This window comes from Heloderma suspectum, chromosome 2 (genome assembly GCF_057233095.1).
Source record: "Heloderma suspectum isolate Gila_16-S chromosome 2, 16-S_ref, whole genome shotgun sequence".
Lineage (NCBI taxonomy): Eukaryota > Metazoa > Chordata > Lepidosauria > Squamata > Helodermatidae > Heloderma > Heloderma suspectum.
Genome location: NC_139459.1, coordinates 237662454 through 237680612, shown reverse-complemented (window position 1 = coordinate 237680612; position 18159 = coordinate 237662454). Strand labels below are relative to the sequence as shown.

The 18159-nt window shown below is 44.3% G+C and overlaps 1 protein-coding gene across 7 annotated transcripts in view; it reads right to left on the bottom strand.

Annotated features, from left to right (window-relative positions):
- Positions 1–18159, bottom strand: part of MAT2B (methionine adenosyltransferase 2 non-catalytic beta subunit) — a 137972-nt gene that overhangs the window by 58730 nt on the left and 61083 nt on the right. The gene's annotated exons all lie outside the window — the stretch shown is intronic.

The window sequence follows — 18159 nt, the reverse complement described above, 5'->3', positions numbered from 1 at the left end:
AACAGCCAACGGACATAGAGGTCAATGCATCTTGGCTTCCCCAATGACGATGTCCACACTCACCACATAGGGTTGTATCCAATGTGAGTCCCTCATAGAGGATAGCCATTGGAATTAATGGGATGTAAGTAGGGATGTTGGAGAAATCTGCAATGAATTTGGATTTTTATGAATCTGACCTGTGGATTCCACAGTGGACCATCTGTTCCCCACTCCAGTGGATTCCATGGGCTTGTGGACTGGTTTTCTAACTTTCCCAAATTTTTCACAAATTTCATCATAGAAAAATATGCAAATTTTAAAAACTCTGGCCAAAACTGCATATTTCCCCCCACAAAAAGCATGAAAATGTGTATTTGGGGGGAATTTGTGCATTTTTACACATGAGAATTTGCACAACTATGTGTTTGTACAAGTGTGAACCTCCTTCTAACAGCAGCAGCATAAGCCATATCAACTTGAGAAAGTGCCTGGGAACATCACAGCTGCCATGTTCCTCAGTGATTTTCCCTTCTTGTCTCCAGCTACTGTGTTCCCAAGCATATCAGCTCCCCCTCACATACCTAGCCTAGTTTAAAGGGGTGCAGTATTACCCCCTTCTCCTCTCCCCCTTCCCAGGCTATCTTGCAAATATGTGCAATTATCAGTGTTTCCCACTGAGTTCCACTTCACTTTCCAGTAGAGCTGCCAGTGGGAGGATAAAGCCCATGATCCACCTAGACAAAGTAAGTGAATAGGAAGATAAAGAAGAAAGCCATTCCAGCCAGTTCCACTGCTGTAGGTGGCACTAGGGGATTATATGTGAGTGGAACTCTCTTTCGCACATAATTCAGTCAGCTATTACGGTTTTGTTTGTTGCTCTCACAAGGGACAGCGTGCACAGGAGTCAGATGTCACATGCAATTAGTATTATCTCCAGTTCTAATTAATAACATCAGACACTGTGTCTGCCTCTTTCACCTCCCACCTTAAAAGTCTTATCATTTACATTATATAATGTCACTGACTCTGACTTAAACATTTACCATCCTCACACAGAGCCAAGAAACTGACATAGAATTGAGTTAGCATCACCAGGTGCATACAAACGTATATAATTTGAGGGGTGGGGCTGTGGTGGGAGCACATATAAAGTGTTTTGCTCAGACCAAATCTCTATGCTGGATTGAGCTCAGGGAAAATAACTTCTGCAAGCACTGATGCACGGTGCTGCCGATAGCTGGAACCAGAAATATTGCAAGTCCAATGTCTCCTCTCCCCTTCCCAGAGCAGAGTGTGTGTGTGTGTGTTTTAAAATTTATTTGGATATTTTTAATTGAATAAGTGCACATACAGGGCAGTATCCAATGCAGCACTACCACTAAGGTAAATTATGTTGCGCTACTGTGAATGATCTCTAGTGCGGCACCGATAGCTTTGGCTGGTGTGACGGGTTTTCCAGTGCCATTGCTGTTGCTGTAAAGGCCATCTACACTCGCACAACATAAAAGATAATTTACGTTTATGATTGTGTCACATTGGATACTGCCTGCTGTGCTTTAAGACTATAAAGTGGAGCAGCCTGTCTGAAGCATGGGGATGAGGGAAGACAGACTACTGGATCAGCATTCAAATCGCTGGCCAGTACAGCTGTCAGACACATTGTGAGGGAGGTGGGAAGCTGGACTCATGCCATGGGAGAAAAAAAAATGCAGCAAGTCCTGTTTTGTTTGTACACTGATATGCACCCATCATCTGCCATTCCTTTCTTTTGTAAATTAGATTCCATGGTTTCCACATAGACCTTATGTTCATTCCCAAGCATCTCAATGTCAAAGATCTCAGAACTGGCAAAGACCTCTCCCTAAGATTCTGAAGCATGGTAGTTACTAGCTCATCAGGACAGACAGTACTTGCTTAGATAAACCATCATCCAGTTCAGTGCAAGGCAAGATTCTGATATCCTCCTGAACGTATGTGAGAGAAAATCCATTCTTCTAATCCACATTAATGGGTTGGCCCCTATTACCTCCCCATTCCTGGGTGTGTGTGGGATGTGGTGACTCCAGTAGGCTGCCCAACTTTGCTCTGTGTTTGTTTGTTAGATTTATATCTTACCTTTTCTCCAAGGAGACAAAGGCAGTGCACATGATCCTCCTCCTCTCTATTTTATCCTCACAACAACCCTGTGAGGTAGGCTAGACTGAGAGTCAGTGACTGTCCCAAAGTCACCCAGTGAGCTTCAGGCCTGAGTGGGGACTAGAACCTGACTCTCCTGAGTCCAACACACTAACCACTAAGTGTGGAGGAACCAGAATTTTTAACCATATATAGACGTGAAAAGGTAGGCAGGTCTGGACCAGTTATTTGAGACAACCCTGAGGCATAGTCCATCACTGTAAATGAAAAATAGTGTTGACCAGTGGATGTTGGTGCTGGTGGGGTAAGAGACAAAAGAAGAAGCTATTTATCATGTAGCAGGGTGATGTTGTAGGGTTGTTTTCCATGGAAGGCAGGTGTTAGCTTTTCAGGTATGTCTCGCCTCCTCACTCTGATCAGTCCACCATCCCTCCATTTTTCTGTGAACTCATCCACCTCAATGTGGCTGTGAGAAATACCTAGTTTGCAGAGGAAGGACGCTGTCCATACACTCCAAATTGAGGGAGCAGCAACTCTGTGGAAGACCACAAATTCCTGCTGCCATACAATATAAATTTTTACTCATTTATTTGCTATGGTTATTTCTGGTTAAACTGAATATTCATAGAATCATAGAATAGTAGGATTGGAAGGGGTCTACAAGGCCATCGAGTCCAACCCCCTGCTCAATGCAGGAATCCAGGTCAGAGCATCCCTGACAGATGGCTGTCCAGCCTCGTCCTGAATGCCTCCAGTGTGGGAGAGCCCACCACCTCCCTAGGTAATTGGTTCCATTGTCATATTGCTCTAACAGTCAGGACGTTTCTCCTGATGTTCAGCCAGAATCTGGCTTCCTGTAACTTGAGCCCATTATTCCGTGTCCTGCACTCTGAGATGATCGAGAAGAGATGCTGGCCTTCCTCTCTGTGACAACCTTTCAAGTACTTGAAGAGCACTATCATATCTCCCCTCAGTCTTCTCTTCTCAAGGCTAAACATGCCCAGTTCTATCAGTCTGTCTTCATATAGGGCTTTGTTTCTAGTCCCCTAATCACCTTTGTTGCCCTCCTCTGAACCCTCTCCAGTTTGTCTGCATCCTTCTTAAAGTGTGGTGCCCAGAACTGGACACATTACTCCAGACGAGGCCTAACCAGTGCTGAGTAGAGGGGAACTAGTACTTCCCGGGATTTGGAAGCTATGCTTCCATTAATGCAGCCCAAAATAGCATTTGCCTTTTTTGCAGCCACATCACATTGTTGTCTCATATTCAGCTTGTGATCGACAACAATTCCAAGATCCTTCTCGCTTGTAGTGTTGTTGAGCCGCGTATCCCCCATCTTGTAACTGTGTGCATTTGGTTTCTTTTTCCTAGGTGCAGAACTTGGCATTTATCCCTTTAAATGTCATTCCGTTGTTTTCTACCCAGCGCTCCAGTCTATCAAGATCACTTTGAATTTTGTTTCTGTCTTCCAGGGTATTAGCTATCCCGCCTAATTTTGTGTCATCTGCCAATTTGATCAGCATTCCCTGCACCTCCTCCTCCAAGTCATTAATACTAATGTTGAAGAGCACTGGGCCCAGGACTGAGCCCTGCGGTACCCCGCTTGTTACCTCTCCCCAGTTTGAGAAAATCCCATTGATAAGCACTCTTTGAGTCCAATTCTGTAGCCAACTGTGGATGCACCGGATCATTGTTTCATCTAGCCCACTTTGAGCTAGTTTGTTCATCAGGATATCATGGGGCACTTTGTTGAAAGCTTTGAGGAAGTCGAGGTATATTATGTCTACAGCATTCCCACAGGGAGGTTACTTGATCAAAAAATGAGATCAAATTCGTCTAGCAGGATTTCTTCTTGACAAATCCATGTTGGCTTTGAGTAATCACTGCCTTGTTTTCAAGGTGCTTACAGATGGATTGCTTTATAATCTGCTCCAGAATTTTCCCAGGGATTGATGTCAGACTGACTGGTCTGTAGTTCCCAGGTTCCTCCTTTTTACCCTTTTTGAAGATAGGGACAACATTAGCCCTCCTGTAGTCATCTGGCACTTCCCCCGTCCTCCATGATTTCTCAAAGACAATAGACAATGGTTCTGAGAGTTCTTCTGCCAGTTCCTTTATTACTCTACAGTGCAGTTCATCTGGCCCTGGAGGTTTGAACTCATTCAAAGTCATTAGGTGTTCCTTGACCATATGATTATCGATTTCAAGCTGCAATCCTGCCCCTTCAGCCTTCAGTAGTTTGCCTTTGCCAGGCGGGGTCATAGACCTTTTTTTGGGAGAAGACTGAGCCAAAGTAGGAATTGAGCACCTCTGCCTTTTCTTTGTCCTCTGTTATCATTTTGCCATCCTTATTTATTAGCTGAACAACCATTTCTTTCCTCTGTCTTTTACTATACACGTAGCTGAAGAAAGCCTTTTTGTTGCTTTTAGCATCCCTCACTAACCTAAGCTCATTCTCAGCTTTAACCTTCCTGACGCTATCCCTGCAATTCTGTGCTACCTGCCTGTACTCTTCCTTTGTTGCTTGGCCTTCTTTCCACTTCCTATATGTGTGATTTTTTGTTTTCAGGTCATCTCTAAGCTTTTTGTGAAGCCACATTGGCTTCTTCTGTTGTCTTCCACCTTTTCTTCTTGTTGGAATTGTTTGTAATTGTGCCTTGAGAATTTCCTTTTTTAAAAGCTCCCACCCATCTTGGACTCCTTTTCTCGTTAGCGTCGCTTGCCATGGGACCTTACTGATCATTGTTCTGAGTGTATTAAAATCAGCTTTCCTAAAATCCAGGGTACGCGTTTGACTACACTCAGCTTTTGCTTCCCTTAGAACCAAGAACTCAAGTATAACATGGTGGTCGCTTTCCCCCAGAGTTCCTGTAACTGCTACTTTATCCACTAAGTCATCTCTGCTGGTTAGGATCAAGTCAAGGATAGCCAATACTCTAGTTCCTCCCTCTACTTTCTATAGGAGGAAGTTATCCGGCACACAAGTCAGGAATTTCCTGGAGGGGCCATGTTTTGCAGAATTTGTCTCCCAACAAATTTCGGGGAAATTGAATTCCCCCATTACTACTACATCATACTTCCTTAAAACATTGGCTATTTGCTTTTCAAAAGTTTCATCCTCATCTTCTCCTTGATCGGGTGGCCGGTAGTAGACTCCGACTACCAGGTTCCTTTTATTCTTTGCTCCATTTATTTTGATCCAGATGGTCTCAATGGGGCTACCAATCTCATCCTCCTGTATTTCTATGCAGAGATATTAATTTTGCACATACAGTGCAACCACACCTCCCTTTCTGTTCCTCCTGTTATTTTTGAACAAGAGATTATTCATCTTAATCTCTCACACATTTTTAAACAATAAACATGGAACATCTTTTTTGATATTGAAATACTATTTCTTTTGCTACATGTTTGCAACTTCAGTTTCCCACTGTTTGGAGAATTCATCCTATTTCTCCACGTGATGTTTCTCTCCAGGTTTTTCCTTTAGTCTTGTTTAATTTTCCTTTCTTCTTCAAAAACGGAGATTATTTTTTGGTAACAGATTGCAAACCTTTTGTAATTATCATCTTAAAACTTTACAGACCATTTTCTATTACTGTGCATACACAAGACCTATGAAGCATCTAATATTGTGTCTGAAGCTAAATTTCAAGCACAGGAATAACAGGTTCAGATCCTCAGACTTTGTTATGATTGAGGCTATATGGTTTCAATTTCTTTTCTATGGTTGGAGAGCAGTCCCTTTAAAAATCAGCATCTACAAAGATAAGTTTTCTTTTTGAAAATATATAAATCTTATGAAAGGTTTTGCTGCTATGATATATTCTGCTGCTGATTTTGAAATGGCCACCTGGCATGGACAGATAAAAATGCACTAGTGATTTTCAAAAGGTCAGCTATTTTTGATGATACCATATATTTAGAAACCATAACAGTGAATCTAATTCACTAGGAACAAACATCACTTGATGTATCTCCCAGCTGTATTGTACACAGTGCAGTCCTACACCACGATTAGCAATATTGTAATATTCACACCATACAAGAAATAATTAAGGCAAATATCAAGCTGGATGGACAATTTCCAGATGATGATGAAGAAAATAAGAAGATGAATTATTGCAGCCTAAATGCAATTATATTTGGATGACAGATAAAGAAATCATCTGGAACAACTGTCAAGATTTTACACAATAAAAGTGATTTTTTTTCCTGTCACTTTCCCAATTTCTGAAGCCCAGAAAAAAATCTGGCTATGATTTATATAATCTTTCTACTAGACATGTTTCTGATGGAGAAAAGTTCAGGAGCACATTCTAGAATGTAGTTAAATATACTTATGTCTACTGGCTTCAATGGGATTTATGCACGTCAGTTGTGTGTTGACTATGTGACCCAATGTTTTAAAAAGCCAGTGTTGAAGCAAGAAGTCCATTTGGAATTATGATCAGTTACAATACATGGGCATTATTTTGGTAGAGGGTAGAGGCAGAGTAATTTCACACAATATGAAAGAGGGAGATTTTCAGTATGGCCACCATACCCGGCTATAGTGATCACCCTAGTGTTTGAGGGGAGAGACATATCTGCAAACAACAGACATACATATCTTGGTTTATTAACCTGAGATATTCAGGAACCTTGCACCCATGTGCTTCCATCCTGATGTTCCATCCTTCCAAACTCCCTTCTTTGTGTGACACTATTCAGTGCTTCCTGGGTTAATTAACTTTAACCATTATACCTCAACCGGGAAACTATGGTGATGAAAACAAGCCACAATCTTTTTGAAAAATCAGACTATTTTTTCTGGCTTGTGCTGATCCTAATTTCCTAGTTCAGATGTAACAGGAAACTATGGTTAATTTACCCAGTAAGTGTCAAATCACAACGCTCCAAGAGAGGAGGGTAGAAGAGGAGCAAGGATGCAGTGTGTAGACACAGGGCTTGTGCATATCATGGCTTAATAAGCCAAGATAAGTACATCCAAACTGGACCATACACCCAGGATTCAAAGTAGGATGTTTACCATGGGGCAATATTCTACACACACTGTAAATACCTCTTCATCTCATGTAAAATGAGGAGGAAGGGAGTTTCTCTACAATATGTAGCTGACAGTGAATGAATATACTTCATGATACTTCAGAACAATGACCTGGTTCACATAACACAACAGCCCCCATGGGTTAATTTACCCATGGGGGCTTTCGCATCATGTAGGGTGCCCACGGGTGCTTGGCTTGCCGTGGGTTGTCATGGCATGTGAACCCAGGTGGCAGGGGTTGTTTGAGGGTTAAATGACCCATGATTTGTTTTAGGGTGATTTGGGGGTTGTCAAACAACCTCAAACAACCCCTGGCGCCTGGGTTCATACAACATGACAACCTATGGCAAGCTGGCTTACCCCCACAGGTAAATGTTATTTATTTATTTATTTATTTATTTATTTATTTCATTTCTATACCGCCCAATAGCCGAAGCTCTCTGGGCGGTTCACAAAAACTAAAACCAAACAACACACAATAAAACAATTTAAAATATATAGAACATTAAAACCACAATATAACAATACAACCACAATAAAACCTAGCAGCAGTACAGGAGTTTAAAATATGTATTTTTTGTATTTATTTCATTTCTATACCGCCCAATAGCCGAAGCTCTCTGGGCGGTTCACAAAATATATTTTGTATATCTGTATATTTCTGTATATCTGTATATTTTGTAAATCTGTATATTTAAAATACAGATTTAAAACAGCAAAGATAAAAATTTAGAAAGCTAAAATGCCTGGGAAAATAAAAAGGTCATCACCTGGCGCCGAAAGGAGTACAATGTAGGTGCCAGGCGAACCTCACTAGGGAGCTCATTCCAGAGCCGGGGTGCCACAACAGAAAAAGCCCTCCTCCTAGTAGCCACCCGCCTCACTTCCTTTGGCAGGGGCTCACGGAGAAGGGCCACTGATGATGATCTTAAGGTCCGGGCAGGCACATATGGGAGGAGGCGATCCTTCAGGTAACCTGGCCCCAAGCCATTAAGGGCTTTGAATGTTAACACCAGCACTTTGAATCGGGCCCGGAAAGGGACTGGCAGCCAGTGCAGCTGGAAAAGTACTGGCGTAATATGAGCTCGCAGGCCAGTCCCTGTTAACAATCTTGCTGCCCTATTTTGGACCAGCTGAAGTTTCCAGACCGTTTTCAAAGGCAGCCCCACGTATAACGCATTGCAGTAATCCAGACGAGAAGTTATCAGAACATGGATAACTGTAGCTAGGCTATCTCTGTCCAGATAAGGGCGTAGTTGGTATACCAGCCTAAGCTGATAAAAAGTGCTCCGCGCCACTGAGTTCACCTGTGCCTCAAGTGACAGTTCTGGATCCAAGAGCACCCCCAAACTACGAACCTGATCCTTTAGGGGGAGTGCAACCCCCTCCAGAACAGGTTGAATATCACCTAGCCGGGCAGACGAACCACCCACTAACAGTACCTCCGTCTTGTCTGGATTGAGTTTCAGTTTATTAGCCCTCATCCAGTCCATTACCGTGCCCAGGCACTGGTTCAGAACAGCCACTGCCTCACCTGGTTTTGATGAGAAAGAGAGGTAGAGCTGGGTGTCATCCGCATATTGATGGCACCTCAGCCCACACCTCCGGATAACCTCCCCCAGCGGTTTCATGTAGATGTTAAACAGCATGGGGGATAAAATAGAGCCCTGTGGAACCCCATGGCACAATTGCCATGGCGCAGAGCAATAATCCCCCAGCACCACCTTCTGGAATCAGCCATCCAAGTAGGAGCGGAACCACTGTAGTGCAGTGCCTCCAGCTCCCAACCCAGACAACCTATCCAGAAGGATACCATGGTCGATGGTATCGAAAGCCGCTGAGAGGTCCAGGAGAATCAACAGGGTCGCACTCCCCCTGTCCCTCTCCCGGCAGAGGTCATCCCACAGGGCGACCAAGGCAGTTTCCGTTCCAAAACCAGGCCTGAAGCCCGATTGAAATGGATCTAGATAATCCGTTTCATTCAACAGTGCCTGGAGCTGTCCTACAACCACCTGCTCAAGCACCTTGCCCAGGAAGGGGATGTTGGCCACTGGCCTATAATTGTTAACATCCTCTGGGTCCAGGTTAGGCTTTTTCAGGAGTGGTCTAATTACTGCCTCTTTTAAAGCAGCAGGCACCACTCCCTCTCTCAAGGAGGAATTTACAACCTCCTGGACCCAGCCAGACAACCCCTCCTTGTTTGATTTAATAAGCCATGAAGGGCAAGGGTCAAGCACACAAGTGGTCGATCGGACTTGGCCAAGCACCTTGTCCGCATCCTCAGGCCTCAGTAACTGAAACTCATCCAATAAAACTGGACCAGACGGTGCTCTGAACGCCTCTACCAATGGAACTGCATTAATGGTGGTGTCCAATTCATGATGAATCTGAGCGACTTTATCCTCAAAGTGCCGTGCAAACTTGTCACAGCGTGCTACCGAGGGTTCCACTGTCTCTCTCCCTGGCCCAGAATGTAACAGGCCGCGAACCACTCGGAAAAGCTCCACTGGACGACACTGAGAAGATGCAATGCTGGTGGAAAAGAACTGCCTCTTTGCCACCCTCACCGCCACAGAGTAGGCTCGATAGTGGGCTCTTACCTGTGTTCGGTCAGACTCAGCACAAGTTTTCCTCCACCTGCGTTCTAGCCGTCTCCCCTCTTGCTTCATTGCCCTCAGCTCAGGTGTATACCAAGGAGCTGGCCGGGCTCTGCTCAGAGGGAGAGGGCGCTTGGGCGCGATCGTGTCAACCACCCGAGTCATCTCTGCATTCCACAGAGCGACCTGGGCTTCGACAGGAGCACCAGCCATACCAGCAGGAAAATCCCCCAGAACCCTCTGGAATCCATCGGAATCCATTAATCTCCGGGTGCGGACCATTTTAATAGGTCCCCCACCCTTGCAGTGGGGAAAGGCCGCCAGAAGTCTAAACCTCAGCAGGAAGTGATCTGACCATGACAAAGGGACAGATGTTAATTCCTCCACTTTCAGATCACCATCCTCCTGCCCAGTCGAGAAAACCAGATCAAGCATGTGTCCTTTTATATGTGTTGGGCCGATGACATGTTGGGACAGCCCCATGGTTGTCATGGCGGCCATGAAGTCCTGAGCTGCCCCGGATACAGTGGCCTCGGCATGGAAGTTGAGATCCCCCAGGACCATCATCCTGGGGGTCCTCAACACCAAGTCCGAGACCACCTCCGTCAGCTCAGGCAGGGAGTCTGATGGGCAGCGGGGTGGGCAGTACACCAACAGAATCCCTAATCTGTCCCGGGTACCCAACACAAGGTACAAACACTCAAGATCTGCACTCGAATGAGCAGGAAGCCTGGAGAGGGAGATTGAATTCCTATAGACCACGGCAACCCCCCCTCCCCGACCCTCAAGTCGGTGTTGGTGCTGCACCGAGTACCCAGGAGGGCACAGCTGGGAGAGAGTGACCCCTCCCAGTTCCCCCACCCAGGTCTCAGTAATACATGCCAGGTCAGCCCCCCCATCCACAATCAAATCATGGATGAGGGAGGTCTTATTTTGGGCTGACCTGGCATTCAGCAGCAGCACCACCAGACCCGAGGGCAGACTGGTAAGGCTGCCAGGAACCATCAGGTTGGGGGAAGAACCAGAAGAGGGGACAGCTGTAAGGTGTCTAGCCCCTCTTCTCCTCAGCTGGCCTGTTAATCCCCCAACGCCATACCTCCCCCTGCCCGTGACCACAGTTATGGTGGCACCTCCCCCACCCCCTGAGTTGCCCAATAGTCCTCCCAGGCACATATTAAAATATTTAGATATAAAATACACAACAGTTTAAAAGAATATAAAAGAGATAAAAGAGAACAGCAGCTAAGAAGGAGCAGATAGTCCATGTTTGCCCCTTCCCCTTAATTAAATTAAATTAAATTAACCCACAGTGGGCTGTTGTGTTATGTGAACCAACCCAATGTGGTTTAAGGCTCCACCGAGCCAGAATAACTGGGGAACAGTAAGAACATGTTATTCCAAAACTGGGTGGGGGTGGGGGGAGATCATAGTAAGAAATTTCACTAGAACAGAAAATTCCACAGGTGAGCATCATTGTTCTTTGTGAGGGTCTTATATGGTTTCATACATAATGACCAGATTAATACAGTAGATAGACTATTAGTGAGCCCATTTTCAAAACAGTAGCCAGCCAGGACATGAAGCTCCCAAGCATACTTTACCTTTTTTCACAGTACCTCTAATCCACCTCATATCGGAGACAAAGGACATCTAAAATAGCAAAATTAAAGAACACCAGAAAGTGTAGAACCTTGGTGAAATTAAGTATTCTGCTATAGTTTCTTTAGGGTTCTTCTGTGAGGAATACAGGAGTAGGGCCAGTTGTTTGTCAGTTTGTTTTAAATCAACCCTAATTGTGAGACATCGTGCCCACCATCTTAAAGTGACCACTTTAAGGTGTTCCCTGTGATATATATCCCATTCTCTTACATTCTTTCTACCATTTAAACCTGTTTATTCTGTTCATGGATATAGCATAATCCATCAGGAGACACAACTACCATGAATAGTTAAATAATATTTGTCACAAGGGTATAATTAGGGATGGAGGGATCTGTCAGTTTTGCTTTCCCCCACATCCACATTTTTTAAACCTCAAGTTCTTTCCATCCAAAATATGAAGATAGTTGTGAATGTTGGTAAATCCTTATCAAAACCAAAATGAAACTAAATTATCACCCATCTGCACTGGCCAAATGCAATAGGTACAACTATTACCAGCATGGAGAGGACTATGTTGTAGTACTGCTTGACATATTGCTGTTGAAGATGAGGAGCCTGTCAGAAAATCAGAGGTGGCAACCCTGATTCAGCACCACAATGGTTGACTGCACAGGGATTCAAACCCAGGCTTTTAAGAACTAAGCACTCAATGCTGTGGGCCTGGATGGATGAATCTGTCAATTTTGCTTTTTCCCACACAAGATTTTTTAAAAGCTCAAGTTCTTTCCATTCTGAATTTGAAGAAATTTGCAAAGTTTGAAAAATTCTTATGAAAAATGAATGGAAATGAATTTCTCACCCATTCATATTTATAATTCTCCTGTTGGATTCTGTGTGGCAGCACCTCAGATCACCAAACCTAACCCGCCAAGGCAGATAGAACAATAAAGACCAGGCTTAAAATACGCCAACCATCCTGAGCATATTTTGACAGCAGGTGGGAGTTTCTCCTTCCCCCTTCTGTCAACAGAAGCTGTTCTGTTGACAGAAGGGGGAAGGAGAAACTCCCACCTGCTGTCAAAATATGCTCAGGATGGTTGGCGTATTTTTTTTGACAGGAGAGACTAATTCAGTACAACTCTATAATAACAATGCATCCACTGATTCCATTCAAAACCATGCATGAACTAGTGAGTCATAATGGGGAAAGGTTCAATAATCAGAAATTAAGGGAATCCCAAAGAAGGGCCACAAGAATCAAGGGACAGGGTAGAAATTACTGGATAATTAACCTGAACAAGTGAAAGCACAGACAAATGTTAGACAAGTAACAGAAATAGAATAAACTGGAAAGATTTTCATCAATATATGCCTGACCTGTCAAACTCTAAACTATATTGTTAAAAAGGAATAGTAACATGCATGAAGCAATTCCAGTACTAAGGGTTTGAATCTTTCTCCTTAAAGACAGCTGAAAGCACTAAAGAGAATTGGTAATTATAGTTCACATCATTTTGTCTAATTCAGTTAACTTGAGTATTATGAGGCTGAAAACAGGTGCTTTACCAGTAGCGTGACCTAACACCCAAATGTGAATTAGTGCCTTTTATGTTCAAAATTGTTTCCCCATCTCAAAGTTCTTGGACAAATCCTTTTGGTTTTATTTTTAATGCACATGACAAGTTAATACGCTACATTTCAAAATCCACAGTCAGGCAGTACCTTTATTAGGACCAAACAAAATATCACAATGCTGTGCAGTGTCCAATGTGACACGACTGCTAACATAAATGACATTGCACTAGCGTAAGGGACCTCTAGCACAACGCCAGTAGCACTAGCTGGAATCTCGTCATGGGTGTTGGGTGTTGCACTAGAGGTCCTTTATGCTAGCACAATGCACTTTATGTTGTTGCTCATGTTGCATTGGGTACTGCCCATAGTGTGCAAACAGTCAGGTTTTCCAGAATTCTTGATCAAGCTGAAAGTTACGTAAAGCACTGAGGAGGGGGCATTAAACAAAACAGGAAAGAAAATGTTAAAGCAAACAAAAAACAGTCACTCTACACCAGGAGTAGGCAACATGGTGCCCACAGGAACCAGTGAAACCTCAAACAGCTTTCTTGGTGACTGCCAAGGCCTCTCATATATTATTTTCTTTAAAAAAAACACACACCACTTTATTTATTTATTTAAAATATTTCTTGGCTGCCTTTCAGGGCAGAAGCCCTCCCAAGGCAGCTTACAGCAATGAAATACATAAAAACAGTTAAAATATTAAAAGTGATAAAAACATAGAAACAATAAGAACAACAATAAAAGCCAACAATAAAACCAGCAACAATGCTAACAGCAGTAACAGTAACAATAGCGGTCATATCAAGAGAAAGCCAAGGTAAAATATGTTTTCAAGCCTTCTTAAAAGTCTGCAATGAGGGAGCACAGCAGACCTCTAATGGCAACTTGTTCCAAAGGCATGGGGCCACTGCCGAGAAGGCCGTCTCATGTGTGGTCACCCACCTGACTGCTCTCACGGGTGGGCAAATGAGAAGGGCCTCTCGTTCTGATCTTAAAGTGTGGGCAGGCTGATATGGGTGAAGGCAGTCCTTCAAGTAACTTGGTCCCAAACTGTTTAAGGCTTTAAAGGTCAAAACTAGGACTTTGAATTGAGCTCAGAAACATACCAGTAACCAGTGCAGCTGGTGCAGTATAGGCGTTATGTGAACTAAGGTACTTCCTGGCAGATGGCATTGCTTCAAAGCAAAGTGAGAGCCTCTAGCTGCTCCTATTTTCTTTTGCCATGAATGTCTAGAAATGAAGATGGCAGGTGGCTGCAGGCCAATGTGTTCATCTGCAGCATGACCATTTTATGTTGGTGCCAAGGACAGTTTCTCAAGTTGCCAGAAGGTGTTGCCTGGCCCATGGATCCAAAAAGATTGCCTATCCCTGCCTGTACAAATTTGCCAGTACCCAGCTGCAGGTCATGGCTTGGATAAGTGGACAAGCCGGATACCCAGAGGGTAGAAGAGATGGAGATTAACCCTGGCAAACAGAAGGTTGATGGAAAGGGGGGGGTGTAGTAGACATCAGACAGAAAAGCTGGGATTTGGTATAATTTATTTTATTTATTGCATTTATATCCCACCTTTTTCCCTCTTGCAAGGAACCCAAGGCAGCTTACATTCTCCTCCTCCTCCTCTCCATTTTATCCTCACAACAACAACCCTGTGAGGTAGGTTGGGCTGAGATTCTGTGACTGGCCCAAAGTCACCCAGTGAGCTTCCATGGCCGAGTGGGGACTAGAACCCGGATCTCCCGGCTCCCAATCCAGCATTCTCACCACTACACCATGCTGGATCACCACTACACCATGCTGGAGCTATAAGATGGAGGAGGAAGGTGAATGTGTCCAAAGAATGGTCTGAAGGCATTTTATTTATTTTAGATGTATATTTTTATGCCACCTCCTCTGAATAAGTATACCCAAGGTAGTTTGCAAATAAAGAAAAGGCAAAGGCAAATTAAAATACAAAAAATGCAAATCTGACAGTTGTAATCAGCACAAAAAATAAAGGCAGCAAGATTTTAAAAGTCAGATATAAACAATCAAGAGGACTGATTTAAAGTCCCTGGGAATAAGATGTAGTTATATTGCAAGGCTGGCCCTGCAAGCCTCCTAGATGGGAGACCAACTAAGAACCATATACAAGGACATGCCCTTACTTCCTTGAAGAAAAGATGGTATATCAGTATAATAAATATATTAAAGTAATTAGGACTTAATAGCTGCTACAGATGAATGAAAAACCTTGTTTGGTGCTTACAGGGGAAAGATAAGGGTGCTACTGATGGAAGGAGGGAGAAGACAGAAAGGGAGTGCTGAGGCATGGGGATTGTCTGGGAGGCCAAGAATATTGGAGAGCAGCTCAACATTAATTTGAGATAACCATTCAAATCTTTGGCTGCTGGTCTCTAGTTGAAATTGATTCTACTGAGGAACCAGCAGCTAAATCTGTCCTGCTACATCCTCTAAATGCACATTTGCATCTATGGAATCTACTAGTTCAAAGGGTATGGGATATACATTCCATACATTTTAATGGCAAATTGAGAGCTAGTGTGGTGTAATGGTTAGAGTGTTGGCCTGGGACTTGGGAGATCCAGGTTCTAGTCCCCACTTGGCCATAAAGCTCACTGGGTAACTTTGGGCCAGTCAGTCACTGATTCTCAGCCTAACCTAACTCACAGAATTGTTGTGAGGATAAAATGGAAAGGAGGAGGACAATGTAAGCCACCCTGGGTTCCTTGCAAAAGGGGGGGGGAAAGCCAGGAGATAAATATAATAATACATATATACAAATAATACCATGGCCAGTGTCAGCGGGATAGTTGTGTTAGGCTGATGCAACAAAAACAAGTGTGACAATGGTGGTGACATTCCTTGACTCTGTTTTGCCTATTCCCTTCATCAAGCTCCCATGATCATCGCTTTTGCAGATCAATCAAGGAGGATACAATTCCCCAGCACGGCCACATTCAAGTAAAGCCAGCATTACTGAATGGTCCAGTTGCACCCAGAGCCATTTTCACTCTCAGCAGAAACGTGTTAAAAGCTACACCTTGCAAGCCTGACATTTAAAATACCAAGACTCTGATTTGCTGCTCTTGAAATGTCATCTCCTGAGATGCACCAACCCTGAGGCAGTATTGCTGGAAATCTAATTGAAACACTAAGAGAATGGAATATTCAATGTCTCAAAGGATCGCTAATGAGAAAGGAGTTTTTAATCACTAGGTCACCAGTTCAAATCCAGGCCAAATGAATCATCTCAAGTCAGTGGGATATCCACTAATAATCAGCACTTAGTAATGTGTCCAATGCTAGAGGCCTGTATTTGAAAATGTCAGCTGAGGTATTTAATCAAAAAGCATGTTGAGTAAGTATTATTTACAGGAGATATATTATGATTCTTAAATGGTTTGTATTAAAATGGTATGAATGTTACTTTGGCAATATATAATTAGGCTGTTTACATCTATATAAAGGGTGTTGTAGCCTCAATCCAGATCATAATTATAGCATTTTTTCTTATACCAAGGAAACTACAGTTGGGATTAAGAGAGGAGGGGGAGGAGATTAATATTAAATATCGTTAGACTAGTTAAGGACATTTCATTTCCCTCAGAAGGTCAATTTCCAAAAAAATACAAAATGGAATTGAGAACACTAATCTGTATTTGTGAAGTGAGATATCCACGTGTGACCATCCCAGATGTCTAAATGGGAAGCAGGGCAGAAGATGGCATGTCAATGGTAGAGAGACCCCCAACCTTTGCAGAAAAAGTGGAACAACTGGGGTGCAGCAGCAAGGGTTGCACCACACTTCCTTCTGGTATATCCTTGGTAGCAGAGGTGTTAGCACTAGGTCCACAAAAGAGGGGAGAGCTGTGTTGGGAGCTGCGAGGCGGGACAAGGTGGAGCCAGTGGTGCATACTGAGAGCTCTTGGGCCACCGTGCCATGCTTCCCTCATGTCTCAGTCAGGAGCACCCACCCAGAAGTAGAATGAATAGATGGGTCACAGGGGCAGGAGAGCGTGCCCCCAACAACTGTAGGCCTGCCGTGCTGGCCTTCCTTGCTTCTGGTTTCCACCTTCTCAATTCCTCTTGCTTCCCCCATGATAACTTTGGAGGCAAAGGGAGATTGAACCAAAGGATTAAGAAAATAAGAGCCCTACTATTCTGGAATCCTGCCTCCACAGTGGCCAATCAGATGCCTCCAGGAAGTCCTCAAGCAGGACATGAAGGCAATATCCCTCTCCAATCGTTGCTCCCAGCAGGGGGCATTCAATGGCACATGCCTTTGGACATGGCGGTTCCATATACACATGGTGACTAACAGCTAGGGATGGTGGAGAAATCCGCCACAGACTCCAATGAGGCTGGATTCTTTGGAATCTGGCCCCCCGGAGTCCGTGGTGGAACGGATTACCCCCCCCGCCACCCCCCGAAATCCCCCCTGGGACGGAACCTACCTGATGGTGGCTGGTCCGGGTCACCGTCTCGTTCCACTGCTGGGCTGCAGAACAAAATGGCGTTCGGCATAGGGAACGCCATTTGTGTCCCTGCCTTTGGCTGTGATTGGCTACGTAAATATTTACATAGCCTATCACGGCCAACAGCAGGGACGCAAATGGCGTCCCCTACACTGGACGCCATTTGCATCCACAGACCGGCTGTGGCTGGAAGTCTGGCAGCAGCCGGAGCCGGCTGGTGGCTCTGCGGACCCCCACAGAGCGGAGCTGGCCGGGGAGGATTCTGGGGGGAGGACCGGATCACCTCCCCCCACCTGCGGATGCCCTGGACAAGAATGGGGTAAGTACTTCGTACACCTCTACAAACAGCCACTGATAAATGCCTTCTCCATGAATGTATCTAATATCCTGTTAAAGCCATCTTAGGTAGTGGCCATCGCCACTTTATTTTGAGTTGTGGGAAGAAGTACTTCTGAAGCCCAATTCTCTCTCCCCAACAGTCACTTTGCGGATGAAGGGAGGGCTCTTTGGGCCATCCCTTTTACTCCAAAGCAACTGTGGGGTTGCAGTTTAGCTCAACAGAAGCTTTCTCTGAGTTCAATCCTCTCCCCTACAATGATGGATTTGTTTCAGAGGGAAGAAGGGGGGGAATCACCCCCTTCTTTTGCCCCTGAAACTCCATGTGGGTCCCCACTTATAATTGACATGCAGCTTTATATACAGAGAGCGTCCAGAAGCATCTGACTGCTAGATGAATCA